Here is a 15,592-nt window from a genome sequence, read left to right on the forward strand (position 1 = left end):
GGAGGTAACTAGGGAGGGGGAAAACATCTAGAGAACCTAGACAGCCAGAGGACCTCTGAAGTCAGTGGGCGTTTTCCCACTTACCTTCTGCCCCGTGCTACTGTAGGCAAGTAGAGCGGGGTCCCCCAGCACTCCCCACTACAGGGGCGGTGACAACGCAGCCGCCCCGACGCTGCCGCTGCCGCGCCCCCTCAGCGCGCATCATTCCTGGCGCTCTTCCAAACGGCGCCTTTTGATGACCCCGTGCAGAGCGCAGGGTCGTGGGGAAGCCTGAGCGCACACCAGAAATGACGCATGCTGAGAGCAGCATGTGGCATATGGGGGGTCGTGGCAAGTGGGGAAACGTCCAGTGTCATGCTATGTTCAGGATGCATCTGGATTTATTTTACTTCTAAGGCAGTTGTGCGCTGCAGCCACTAGGGGCGCAGGGACGGCACAGCGCAGTAAATAGCAGTACTCTGTTTTCTGCTCACCTTGCTGCTATACCTTTCTGCCAAGTTAATTACAAACCCTTTCATATCCTTTTAAACCCATTAAGCAAGGCAGCACTGGAGCAAGGCAAGACCAGCCAGCACAATTCATGGCTGCTACAGTCATTGCCAGGCTGTTTTATTCTTAATTTTGCTCTCTTCCTTTCATGTTATGCCTTAATTTCTCTCTCCCTGCTTCTGATTCTTGACCTGGGGCGTACAGACTGCCGCGGTGGTTAAGAAGGCCCAGCAAAGACTGTACTATCTGAGACTTTTAAGGAAGCAACAACTGGATGGAAAACTCCTGGTGTCCTTTTACCGCTGTGCTATAGAGAGTGTCTTAACCTAATGCATCTGTGTATGGTTCTCCACTTGCACAGTGGCAGATAGGAAGGCACTCCAAAGGGTGATCACTACTACACAAAGGATTATCGGCTGCCCTCTCTCCTCCTTGGAAGAACTCTATAATTCCTGAAGCCTAAAAAAAGCCCAAAATATTCTGAGGGACCCGTCTCATCCAGCACACTCTCTTTTTGAACTGTTACCATCCGGCAGACGATACAGGTCTATCAAAACTAGGACAAAGAGGCTTAGAGACAGCTTCTACTCTAGAGCTGTGGCTATGCTAAACTCCGCGGCTTCGTGTTGATGTGTTTGGGGCTGTGTAGGGATGGGTGGAGGAAGGGGAAAGTGAGGATGATGTATGAGTCTGAAATTGGGTGCATCGAGGAATGCTGCTGTAAATTTCGTTGTGCGTGCACAATGACAATAAAATGCTTATGCTTATGCTTATGCTGATTCTCACCCCCACACTTTAATTTGTCAGTCTTGGCCTCAACTCCTCTTCATCCCCAATTGGCAACATAGAACATTCTTCATAGTCGTTCAACAGCAAAACTGTTAATATTATGAACAAAAGGGGGGAAGTAATGTTTCCCTATGATCTATCAAAGTAGTATAAGGATGCTTTCCCCCAATACATGTGTGGTAATGGAACGATAATCCATTTTAGTGGTTACACATGTGGAACAGACACTAGAACTCCTTCCTCAATTGCATTTTAACCACTGTTCAGGCAGTGGGTCATTGTTGTGTTGATGGGATATCTAATACCCCTTTGTAAACGCTATACAGGTCACTTTGTTGTGGCACTTGCTATTGTCCAAATTCAAAAAAAATTTTTTAGCAGGTTGCAAACTTCTGTAGACCCTTTATTATAGCACATGCCCTGGCCTGGATAGAATAGGCTAGCCTGATCTCATCAGATCTCAGAAGCTAAGCAGGGTTGACCCAGGCAAGTCATAGAATCATAGGATTATAGAGCTGGGAGGACCTATAGAGGCCATTTCATCCAACCTCCTGCTCAGTGCAGGATCACTCAAGTGTTTGTTCAGCCGCTCCTTAAAGACTGCTAGTGAGAGGGAGCTCACCATCTTTCTAGGCAGGTGACTCCACTGTTCCACAATTCTTACAGTATTTTTCCCACCTAATATCCAATGGGAATATTTCTTCCCACAATTTAAACCTATCATTTCAAGTCTGATCCTCATGACAACTGGATCAGCTCCCTGACCAACCCTAAGTGACCCCCCTCATGACAACTGGATCAGCTCCCTAAGTGACAGCCGTTCATGCACCCCCTCAATTAGAAGGGAGACCTCCAAGGAATGCTAGAGTCATGACATGGAGTCAGGCAATGGCATGTGACCTCTGAACATCTCTTGCCTTGAAAATCGTCCAGGGTCACCCTATGTCAGCTTTGACTTGATGGCAAAAAAACCCAAAATGTATCACATGATGTGAAGTTCACAGAACACAGACATAAGCTTTGTCACCACCAGTCGCGGAGCTACAAGGGGACGGGGTGTGTGCCGTGCACCGGGCGCATGCCTGGGGGAGCACAGAAAATTGCCCCCAGATCCCTCCCCATTCAGTCGCATCTTCATAAGTTCACCTTCCCATTCATATCTTAGTTCCTTTCCTTTTTCTAGAACTTTTTCAGGCTGCAAAAGGCCTTTTTGCAGTAAAAACAGTCTGAGGAACTACAGTTCCCAGGAGACCTTGGGGCTCACAAGGTCTTCTGGGAAGTATAGTTCCCATCAGGCCGTTTTTACTGTGAACAGGCCCTTTGCAGCCTGAAAAAGTTCTAGAAAAAGGAAAGGAACTAAGGTAAGTGTGGGAAGGGGGGTGGAGGGGGCCCCATGGGGGGGTGCCGCGGGGGGCATGGGGGGACAGAAAATATAGAATGTGCACCGGGTGCAGCTATGCCTGTGGTTACCACCCTTCTTGTTTCAAAAAGAGACAGGATTTCAGTTGGTCAAAGGTGTCCCTTGTGTCTCAATTCTGCGTCAAAAGATGTACGTGCTGACAGCACACATGACATCCCCTATAAATTCACCCTGTCTTCTTATAGACTTTGGTAATAATTACAGATTATAGCTTGCCTGAGCCAATAGAGCACATGGCTATAAGCCCATGCACCATTCTTTCTTGATATGTTTCTTTTATTAAAATTTAAGCCCAAATAATTGCAAGAGACTGAATTATCTAATGCTAACCCACCATCTGGCGCATGAAATAAACAACTCAATTATTCAGGCCATAATTTATTTGGGAAATCCACAGCGCCATCGCTTTCTGCAGCCCGTATTAAAACGATTTTCTTTTATAGTTGCAACAGGAACAAGTTTGGCTCCAACACAATAAATATTTTCCCAAGTGGATAGTGGATAGATATTGGAGGTAATGCTCAAACCCCTGTGTGTTACACTTAAGGGAGCTCCCTTACTCTTGGTTTGGGCCCTGAAAAAATTGAGGTGACCAGAAGAAAAACAATATGACACAAAAGAAATTGTCTTGGACAGATTAGGAAAAAAATTAAGTCCTTGGGGACAATGGATTGAATCCTTGGGGACAATGGATTGAATTTGACTCAAATATGGAGTTTTCCTCCATTGGAGCAAGGTTCCTCACTCTTCTTTTAGAGGCAGGGAAAACAGAATTAAGAATCACAGAGGTCTGGAATCAAACTGGGCTAGCTTAGTTGGCAATCTGCCCCTTTCACTGTCCCTTGAGGCAACCTTTTTCAGGGTAACCCCCCCCCCCCCCGGCATCATCCTCTTCACATATCTGTACAAACACCTCATTTATTGTTATTCTACTCTGGTAGCAAAGTTTTATAAAGCCTAAGGCAGACTGCCAAGCATGGTTGATTGGCGACTTGGTGAGACTCAGGCCCCTTCCACACATGCAGAATAATGCACTTTCAATCCGCTTTCAATGCACTTTGCAGCTGGATTTTTCTGTGCGAAAAAGCAAAATCCACTTGCAAACAATTGTGAAAGTGGATTGAAGTTGCATTATTCTGCATGTGTGGAAGGGGCCTCATCTCGGGTAGGTCTGCACTATATGGTGTGCTAGGCCCGCTTCCTGAAGTTACATGCCTGAAAACTGTTGCCACAGAACTGCCAGGAAAATGACCTGCAGAAGTAAATGGTGGGTCTTCTTGGGCAGTCATGCGTAGAAAGCTACTCTGTGAAGTAAGTCAGTTCTAAGAATGGTAAATTAGTCAAAGATGCCTGGATTAAAAACCAAACTTCAGTCTAGTAATGCCAGTCACCAGAATTTTACTAACCAACCAACTAACTAACCAACTACCCAACCAACCAGTAAAACTGCATTCTGTCTGGTAATCATCTGAAAAGCCAGCCAAATTCAGATTCTGAAACACTTCACCAATGATCCACCAAAATTGACTAGGCTTAAGATATAAGTCAGGTCCAAGCTAACCAATCTGGGAAGCTTGCCTTCTTGCTGTGCGCCTCAAGTCACTAGATGTCTCTCAGGGTTTATTTGTTTAATTAAATCCCAGTTCTCCTCCTTAATTATCCAGTTTCCTAGGTTCCATTCCACCATTCCACCATTATCAGTTTATGTTCTGACTCCATTCTTATTCCACTGTATGTGTGTCTGCCATCAAATCTCAACTGATTTATGGTAACCCAGCAGGGTTTTCAAGGCAACAGACATTTGAAGGTGGTTTGCCATTTTCTGCCTTTGTGTGGGCTGAGAGATTTCTGAGAACTGTGACTGGACCACAGTCACCCAGCAGGCTACATGTTGAGGAGTGGGGAATCAAACCCAGCTCTCCTGATCCTCTGCTCTTAACTGCTACATCATGCTGGCTCTCTAGCTCCTATTCTATTAGGACCAATAAAAAATTGGCAGCCCTTCCCAATACAGCATCACAGAGATTCTCAGATAATTGTCTAAAACTCTTATGAAAATGAGTGTGATGATAATCAGTTGTCACTGCTAAATACACGGCAGTCGGAAGGTCCCAGGAACCTGTTTTTTGCTGAATAATGAGATAAAATTTCCTTTTTGTCTGAAGGAAAACATTTCAGCTGATTGGTTTAAAAATGGCCTAAAGCGCATGAGGATAAATATGTAAAATATGTAATGTTTATCTTTTTAATGTCTTTTTTCCCTGAAGTAGCAGATTTATTACAGGAATAAATAACCTATTACCATCTTTTGAGAGAAAAAAATAGTGAAATTCATGGGGAAAAAATTGCTCTCAACTATACTCAAAACAATCAAGGATGGCTGCTTAGAGGGCCTGATAGCCCAGTCCATCTGGTACGTGTATTTTCTGGATGTGTGTGTTTTTTTCTTTTAGTGCTTTCTTCACATTTGTGAGACCCACATTTAAAAAGGTTACAAATAATATTTCTAAAGCCCACAAACAGATGGTGTTACAGCAGGTAATAATTTAATTAAAAAAACTCCTAGAGCGTGAGCAAATTGCTCAAAAGATAAGGAAACATTATGTATCTACACCTACGGGGACACGACATTATGTAGAGTAGCTCAAAATCAGAAGCGAGGTTTGCTAGTGCACTGAAGAAGCTCAGCCATAGAATGATACACAGGGAAACAAAAACGTGTATTTATGGCTGTTTAAATCTGGCTGTTTAAATTTGAAGATTGCGTATGGTGGGGGGAAGATGACAAAAATACATGACGACATATCCTGGTAGTGACACGCTAGGGGTCATCCACTTTTCTTTAATGAGCTACTTCTGAGCTACGAAAAATATTCCAAGCTACTACTCTCCCTTGGCATGTTATCAGAAGAGCATAAGGAATGACGCTATCAGCTACACAGCACAGTGAAAAATCCTATTCATTCATTCATTCATTCATTCATTCATTCATTCATTCATTCATTCATTCATTTATTGGACTTTTATACTGCCCCATCCCCGAGGGGCTCTGGGCGGTGTACAACATAAAATATAATTATGGATAAACTGCTAAAACCTTTAAAACAGCGAAAAGAGTAATAAAAGGCGTCCGGCCAACCCCATTTTTACAATCCTCCCCAGAAGAGAGGGGCAGCGAGTCCCATTAGATGATAGGGCCCAGATGTAAAGAGCCAATAGAGGGGGGCACCATTTCAGCGGCTGGTCCCTCCAAAGGCCCAGCGGAACAACTCCATCTTACAGGCCCTACGGAACTCACTGAGGTCCCGCAGGGCCCGGACAGCCGGAAGAAGGGTGTTCCACCAGGCCGGGGCCAGAGCCGTGAAGGCCCTGACCCGCGTGGAGGCCAGCCGCATCATTTTAAAAAAGCATTAAAAAAACTAGTTCACATTTCTTTCAGGTTCTTTTTCTGGGTCACCTAGGGAATGGGTGGGCTACCCTGCAGCAGCTTGCTTGGAGACCCCTGGTCTAGCTACTACGGTTGCCATGGGGCCAGCTACCCCTATCATGTGTTTTCCATCTCTTTCTAGTCACATCATTTGAAACAACTCACTGAGTTGCCGGCAACACATCATATATTCTCCCCCTCCCAACCCAGCACCACAATTCAAGAAGGTTATTGACAAGCTGGAATGAGTCCAGAGGAGGGCAACCAAAATGGTGAAAGGTCTGGAATCCATGCCCTACACAAGAAGAGACTTAGGGAGTTGGGTATGTTGAATTTGGGGAAGAGATGACATGATAGCCATGTTTAGATATCTGAAGGGATGTCATGTTGGTGAGGGAGAAACCTTGTTTTCTGCTGTTCCAGAGTCTAGGACCAGGAGTGATGGGTTCAAGGTGAAGGAAAAGAGATTCCACCTAACCATCAGGAAAAGCTGCCTGACCGTAAGGGCTGTTCGACAGTGGAATGCACTACCTCAGAGTGTGGTGGAGTCTTCCTTCGGAGGTTTTTAAAGAGAGGCTGGATGGCCATCAGTCAGGGTGCTTTGATGGTGTGTTCCTGCATTGCAGGGGGTTGACTTGATGCCCCTTGGGGTCTCTTCCAACTCTATGATTCTATAGTGTTGTCATGGATCATGGGCAGAGAACCATATGTCATAATTGATCCCATACCATGAACTGTGAATATGTTGGAGAAGGGATTTGCCATGGAGAGGCTGATTCCCCTTGTGATTGTAATGTTTAAACCTGCCATCTTGGAAGATTATTGTTTTTGAAGGTGGATCCTGCACAGGGCACATATAATGGGTTTAGGGCACAATGAAGACCGAGAGAGATTCACACAGGTCCTGTTCCACAACGAGTTTTCTTTGTCAGTTAGCAGTTCTGGTAAGGAGCCACTCATAGTTTCAGTTATGTGTCATTATTTGTAGTAAAAAGCCATGAAGGAAGCTTATCAGGGATACTCTGTTAAGAGAATCAGTGATAGGAAAGCTCTCATAAAAGATACTTCGCTCACCCATGGGTGATCTTCAATATACACCCCAGTGACATGTTATGTTTCAGTTAAAAGATGCTGCAGTGCTACCAAATTTCACGCTGCTTTTGACTCAAAAAACCTTGCATTTTGTTTTGTTTTTTATTTTCCCTTGCACAAAGCAAACCCACAAGTTTTCATTTCTGATTCCACTTTCCCAGTTTTTCCTGTTTAAATCACAATGTGTCATATTATTTTTGTCTCAGCAATAAGGAGGTGCGCTCAGATATAACCGAGCCAAATATATATCAAACAATACCTCAATGGTAATTTTTGGGATACAATCAGGTCTCTCAAATATACCTGGCAGTTTTCAGGACACTGGGTCCCCAAAACTCCCAGAAATATTTGATTTTAACCTGGAATATCAAGAGCCAGCATTTATAAGCTCACAGGACTGCTGTTCCTTCCCCCGCTTTCCCCCACTGTGTTTTCACATCTAGCATGTGAGCTCCCAAAGGCACCTGGTGGGCCACTGCGAGTAGCAGAGTGCTGGACTAGATGGACTCTGGTCTGATCCAGCTGGCTTGTTCTTATGTTCTTATGCTTCTGTGGGGTTGGGATCAGCTTGCCAGGTTGCTTTACATACGATTCTGTCAGTTTGAAGTGCTTTTGTTGATTTTTAAAAGTTCCTCCTTTGCGAGAGTTGGTTTGAGAAGAAGGAGGAGGAGGAGGAGGAGGAGGAGGAGGAGGAGGAGGAGGAGAAGGAGGAGGAGGAGGAAGAGGAAGAGGAAGAGGAGGAGGAGGAGGAAGAGGAAGAGGAGGAGGAGGAGGAGGAGGAGAAGAAGAAGAAGAAGAAGAAGAAGAAGAAGAAGAATTGGATTTATATCTCCTCCTTTCTCTCCTATAGGAGACTCAAAGGGGCTTACAAACTCCTTTCCCTTCCCTCCTCACAACAAACACCCTGTGAGGTTAGGTGGGGCTGAGAGAGCTCAGAAGAACTGTGACTAGCCCAAGGTCCCCCAGCTGGCGTGTGTGGGAGTGCACAGACTAATCTGAATTCCCAGATAAGCCTCCACATCTTAGGCAGAAGAGCGACGAATCAAACCCGGTTCCTCCAGATTAGAGTACACTTGCTCTTAATCATTACGGCATTGCTGCTCCCTGTGTCAGATTCACTCGTTTTTGTGGATTCCTGTGTTTCATTTAAGTCACGATTCTCGCAAGTTACATCATTTTGAATTCTTGGATTTTACATTGGATCAGATTTTAGGGTTTTTTGTTGGTTGGAATTAACAGTAGCTTGGAATAGCCCCTGGGGTAGGGGGGAGGTTCTTGGGCTTTATTTGTTTGTTTGCTTGTCCCCCCCCCCCCCATAGTTGATACTGGATAATGGCTGGGAGCACTTTGTTCAGGGGACCATGGAATTAAAACCCTTGGTCCAATTGAAATTTTGGGGTTATTTACAGGAGAGGCACCAGCAGCTCACTAGTTGCAGCAAAAATACCCTCCAACCCTTTGGAAAAATTCCCCATTGGGAATAATAAAGCCAAAAAAATATTGGAAGTCCAAAAAAACAACAACCCGTATTTGAATACCTACGTCGCATTTGGAACTCAGAAAATCTGGAATACCAATATGTTTGGCTCCAAAAGATCTGTACCTGAAAAATACTGATTTTGTTGTTTTGGTTGTACGCCCTTAGTCAACGGCATACAAAATGGCACAGAACATACAAAATCCAAACAAATAAACTGGGACCCTCACCAATAAAATGGCGCTGAATGAAAAGGTTCACAATGACAACATTTTTTAAAAAAATTAGCATACTTGTATGTTGTTAGTTTCAGTATACAAGGAGCAACAATGAGACCTCATTGGGACAGCCAGCATAGCACATGAACTGACTTTGCACTTAGACATATTCCGAACATCTACTACATATGCATAGGGGTTATACAGCAGAGATTCTGTATAGACAAAAGAACTTGATAATCTCCGCTCTATATTATGCTCAAGACACACCTTCCGCCAAAAGCCTTGACTTTATTCTTCGATTACATCCTTATTGCTAAACTGAGCTGAGAAATCAAACTCCATCATGCTTATTCTAATTAGGCAGCTCCGTGAGATCCAGATGGATAGATTATTCACTGATGGAAGAGTGAGAAGTATAAAACAGCACAGCTCACTAAAGTGTCGTCATGTTTACCGGATGCGGCAGAAGATCGCTGCAAACAGGCTGCAGCCTTGTGAGCATAAAAGCGGGGGGGAGGGGGGGTGACAGAAATTTGCAGCTGTTTTGTACTAATTTAATTGTGCTTGTATTTCCCTCCCTTTTTGAAATAACAGAGCACTGAACGGCAGCAGAACAAAAGGTCACTTGGGTGCCAAGACGTCAAAAAAAACCCCAGCACTTTTCTTGTTCAGGCTAAAGAAATTGCGAAAGTTTATTAGAAGCAACCTCGTAATGAGCACATGTCTGGATAAATACTTGTCACTTGCAAACGGCGTACAAATCGAGACCTTAATCAATCTGATGATGGACTCTCAGGCTGACGGAGTGTTCATCACTCCAAGGCAAGCCAGCTTTAAAAAGTGAACATCATGATAATGAAGCTTTCATTTTCTTCCTTTCTTTTTTTAAATCGAGCCTCTCCGGAGCCTTGTTGAAAGACAAATGCCAGCGTATCTCGTTAGCTACAGCAGCAAACCTATCAGTGGTTTTGCCTAGCCATCAAACAACCTAATCTATATAGTAGCGGAAATCAGTATATTTTCAGAACTGGTACACAAAAACTGTTACTGACTCAATACAGAAAGAAGAAGAAGAAGAAGAAGAAGAAGAAGAAGAAGAAGAAGAAGAAGAAGAAGAAGAAGAAGAAGAAGAAGAAGAAGAAGAAGAAGAAGAAGAAGAAGAAGAAGAAGAAGAAGAAGAAGAAGTAATGTACCATATGGTGAGAATGTTTTTCTTGATATTTTTGTACTCAGTTTAATAGTCTCAGAAATGTTTCTTTTAAAAAAACCCAAAACATGATTATCAAAACTGGATTTTTTGAATTGTTCTGAAATGTTTGAGCATATTGGACCCAAACCCCCCCAAATCCTGCTAACTTCCAGCTTCATGTGGAGCTAGGAGGTAACTGCATTCATGATACGTTCAAAGGAGCCTGAATCAATGCTTATTTTTTTTTTGCCGGGGGTGTGTGTGTGTGTGTGTGTGTGTGTGTGTGTGTGTGTGTGTGTGTGTGTGTGTGTGTGTGTGTGTGTAATTGACCGTGCAGAAACGGACTCAGACATGAAGTTGTTACTCCTATTCTCCAAAGATTTCCCGGTAGATCTGAGGAATAGTATGATCCCTTTCTCCTGAGCCTTGGATCATGGATAAAGTGGCTAGATTCGGTGCAGCATTATGGTATATCATAGCTCCATATTAATTTAGTAGGTTATCTTCTGAAACAAGATGTGTATTGTGAGAAGAAGTCATTGCAGTTCAAACACTTCCATTAGAACTTTCTCAATAGGAACTGATCTTCTGGAGAACGCTGGAGGTCCACACAATAGCCTCAACCCCCCACTGCCACTGTCCAGACATATCCCTACTTAACATTTCTTGGTACAGTCTTGTGACTTCCACCAAGCAGCCAAGTACTGCAAGAACAGGCGTTCTTCATCGCTCTTTGGATTCCAAACAGCAACAGCAGACCAGGAATGCATTCAATTTCCTTTCCCACCATCCTATTTTCTTCCATCTCTCCCACAGAGGCCCTCTATGTTCTTCTCCTACCACCAGCACTTGGTTCTCCCTCCTACCATTTAACCGCTGCTGCCTTCCTCTCCTAGTTACCACGCATTTCATCTTTGTTTAATGGAATTTGCTAAGCAACCCCAAAAGGGCATCCAAGATCTCAAGAGCCCACAAGGCAACATCTCCTTTTTTAAGTAAGGTTGGGATGGTGGTTAACCTTTTTCTTTTCTTTTCAGATTTTTCTGCACATTTAGAGATTCCCTCACATTGGGAGAAAACTCATCCCCGCTCCCTTGGTGGCCACCCCTTGATCCAGTTAAAGGTGCCACATTCAGCATTCACTATATGATAAGAGCTCCCAAAGGCACCTGGTGGGCCACTGCGAGTAGCAGAGTGCTGGACTAGATGCACTCTGGTCTGATCCAGCAGGCTCGTTCTTATGTTCTTAAGAACCTACCAGACAAAAACCTCTTCTGCACATGCAGAAGAATGCACTTTCAATCCACTTTCAAACCAGTTTGCAGCTGGATTTTGCTGTGCGGAATCGCAAAATCTACTTGCAAACAATTGTGAAAGTGGATTGAAAGTGCATTATTCTGCATGTGCAGAAGACGCCTAAACCTTTCTCTTCTGAGACTTCTAATCAACGCACTAGCATAGTCCCAGTGTCACCTTTTATTGCATGAATTAGCCAGGCACACATAGTTTAGGCAAACATAACATTTAACGCAGTCTCATGAAGCACTATCATTGAGTGTCAATCACTCCCAAAGAACGAAAGATGCCCGAGACCAGCAAGTGGATTGGAGTGGATTATACAAACAGCCCTATAATCATTTTGTACCCATTTGAGTATTTTACTATCCTGTGTAAATGCTGCAAGCAGAACCCTGCTGTGTTTAATGCAGTCCACAGAGCTTTCCTGTGGCATGATGGTATTACTTTTAATGAGACCCAGTCATCAAAATGGAGACCATGAAACAGCAGGGTTGGCAGTGATTGGAAAAGGGCATCTGAGCAGTACGTCAGGTAGCAATGACAAAATTAAGTGTACAGCACATATCATTATTTGCATTGCAGCTGTGCAAGTTTTTCCTCCTTATAATTGGTACCACCAGTAGACATTAAGGATGTCTAAAGCCAACAGACCATCACCGGCCTTTACCCTCTTCAAGTAGAGAACCAGTTTTTATGAACCACCCCCCACAGTTTTTGACCCAGTTCCTATATTATGCCTCGTATCCTCTGCTACATGAGCTCCACGGAAGAAAACTTTCACACCTCCACACTCCCACTGTAGCCTGCCATATTACCAAATCCAGAAGTGATGGAATCCCAGGAGCAGCAGTGGCGTAGGAGGTTAAGAGCTCGTGTATCTAATCTGGAGGAACCGGGTTTGATTCCCAGCTCTGCCGACTGAGCTGTGGAGGCTTATCTGGGGAATTCAGATTAGCCTGTACACTCCCACACACGCCAGCTGGGTGACCTTGGGCTAGTCACAGCTTCTCGGAGCTCTCTCAGCCCCACCTAATCTCACAGGGTGTTTGTTGTGAGGGGGGAAGGGCAAGGAGATTGTAAGCCCCTTTGAGAGAAAGGGGGGATATAAATCCAAACTCTTCTTCAAACTCTTCATCCCAGAAGCATCAGGGGGAAAAGCAGAGGACCGCAGTGAATGAAGAAATCCAGTAATTTATCACTTTCTTACTTTCCTTTCCATAAGATGATTAGGATTTGAGCCTACATTTTGTCATGGCTGCTGAATTTTGGGGAAAAAAGTGCTTTCCCGTCACTGCAGGACAACAGTTAGTCTAGAGTCCAGGTGTAGTTTTCACACAAGTATCAACAGTTGGTAAGTCGACTCACAGCACTAGCCTATGCATTCATTCTAAGGTCCTATTTAAGGTGCCAGCTGAAATTCTTGAACCTACAGATATATAGTATATAGGCAATCTTAAATTTATGATTCCATGTTTATCCAAGTTGCTTCCTTCATGATGCTCAATTTGGTGTAATGTAGGAATTCCCAGTTTTGCTGCTACATGTTGTCTGGGATCTAGGTCATGAGGTTAAAAAAAACAAACCATGAGTCCCCCCGCTTCCCGCAAATATAAGCTTAAACTTCTGTTAAGCCGTTTCCACACATGCAGAATAATGCACTTTCAATCCACTTTCAATGTACTTGGAAGTTGGATTTTACTGTGCGGGATAGCAAAATCCAGTTTCAAACAATTGTGAAAGTGGATTGAATGTGCACTATTCTGCATATGCGGAAGGGGACTTACTGAAAGCCATTCCAAACAGACTGGCAGGGGGTTTTTTTCACTATAGTACAATCACTGAGAGTGAATCTCTGGATCCATTGAGTGCAATTGCCATGGGATTGAAAGATTAGGATAGACACAGATAAATCAACAGAAAGGAGAGAGACACACACACACAGAGGCTCATTCCGCACATGCAGAATAATGCACTTCCAAACTGCTTTCAGTGCTCTTTGAAGCTGTGCGGAATAGCAAAATCCACTTGCAAACAGTTGTGAAAGTGGTTTGAAAACGCATTATTTTGCGTGTGCGGAAGGGGTCACACAGAGAGAGAGAGTATCTGTTTTGAAGTGCTCTCTCAGTAATGAGAAGCACACAATCTTTGAGATAGGCAGAAGATATGGAGACTAGAATATGGATGGCTCGCTACTTCTAAAAAGGTCTGCGTGCACATTAAACCCATCTGAATAAATGCTGGCAATCCAAAATTTCAGATAGGTAGACGGAAATGCCCCCATGGGAATGCGGTTGACGCAGTTCCTCGACAGTGCGACTCCGTTTACTTTTATATGCTTTTACTGGAAAGAGGTTGAGGTAATGAACTCAGCCCTATAAGTGGCATGAATTGTGACCGTTCTAATTATGAAAGGTATCTCCTCAGAGGACAGGGTTCACACACACACACACACATACACATACACACACACACACACACACACACACGCTATGTGCAAAAAGAAGCCTCAGAGTTAAAGCATGCAGGCAAGCGTAATGTTTCTACAGGAGGATTAGTTTTACAGTCTATATGTTAAAGTGAATAAATTGCCCGTTCATTAGCAGAAATAGACCATATGCTAAAAGAGCCATTGGATTCGCTTCGCTGGCAAATGAGAGCAATACTGTACGATTAGAGGGCCTCAGCAGTTCAAAAGGCTTTCAAGTCAGGTCCAGTGGTTATAAAATGAACTTTTAATGATTCCTGTGCCATCTGGGAGACACTCCTTAAGTGGCAGGCAGACTCGCTACACTAAAAATATTAGTTTTAACAAATTCTGAAGGACCTCCCCTGATCTTAACATTTCTCACTGCAGATATTTTATGAAGGCACAGAAAAGGCCACGATCAAAAAGCAGTTGTCTTAAACGAAGGTGGCCATCTATTTGCTTAGGGTTGCCACAACATGAATGGCAAGCTACCAGAAGAGTTACACAGAAAGGGCAGCTCGCTGGCAACACACTGATGTCACTTCCTGTGAGCCCAGAAGTGACATTGATATAAAAATTATAAAGTTATGCTTGTTGCAAGACCACAGTTGAGAAATATTCATAGCCGAAAATATGTCTTGCGGTTACACTGGGGAAACCACTGCGTTTGCTATTTTGCAAGAACCAGCAGATGTTTGCTTCTGAGTGCAGGGTCAACAGTAGGTACTGACCCCGGGCATTGAAGTATACAGGGATAGTTCACCCAACTAGTTAGGCTTTTGCTTTTTGCTCATTATGCTTACTAAACAGAATTTATACGTAGCCCCATACGTAACCAAGTCAAATGTTCTGACTGTATTGTGCTGATTGTATTAATGACAGGGTACCTAAAAGTGTACTTTGCTGATTGCGCTAATCACGTTAAAGGTTAAAATTGTGAGCCTGAGTGGCAGTGGCGTTCCTGCCTAGGGACAGGGGGTACCCTATGTCCCCAGGCGCCCCCCATTTGGTCACGTGGGGGGGCGCCAACATTTCAGGGTCGTTTGTGTGTTTTTAAATGTTTTAAGTGTTTTTCACGTTCCGGCCTGCAGGGGGCGCATTTTTAAGGCTAGTGGCACCAAAATTTCAGGGAACCATCCAGAGTCTGTCCTGATGATGCAGCCCAAATTTGGTGATGTTTGGCTTAGGGGCAGCAAAGTTATGGACCCCCAAAGGGGGTGCCCCATCCCAATTGTTTTCAATGGGAGCTAACCTGAGATGGGGTCTACCCATTTGAGGGACCATAACTTTGGTCCCCCTGAACATAACTTCACCAAACTTGGGTGGAATCATAATAATAGTTAACAGATGATACCCTGAAATTTTGGTGTCACTAGCTTTAAAAATACACCCCTTCCAGGCACCACAACAAATTTGCCCAAGATTCTTTGTTTTGCAGTGACTTTGCTCCATTGTAGCCAATGGGGAATTTCTGAGTGTGTAGGCAGGCTGCACATTTTTAAAGATAGAGGCACCAGACTTTCAGGGTGGCTCCAGGAGGGCCTCCTGGTAATAGCATCCAGGTTTGGAGACCTTTTCTTCTGGGGGTTCAATTTTATGGACCCCCAAAAAGCTTATTTTGTTTCCCCGCTCCTGCATATGAAAGCCTGTGGGCTGAGTTTGCTCAGATCTCTCTCAACTCCTCCCCCCCACTCCAGAAGCAAAGCTCACCAAGCTTGGATG

The sequence above is a fragment of the Sphaerodactylus townsendi genome, linkage group LG08, assembly GCF_021028975.2.
Source record: "Sphaerodactylus townsendi isolate TG3544 linkage group LG08, MPM_Stown_v2.3, whole genome shotgun sequence".
Taxonomy (NCBI): Eukaryota; Metazoa; Chordata; class Lepidosauria; order Squamata; family Sphaerodactylidae; genus Sphaerodactylus; species Sphaerodactylus townsendi.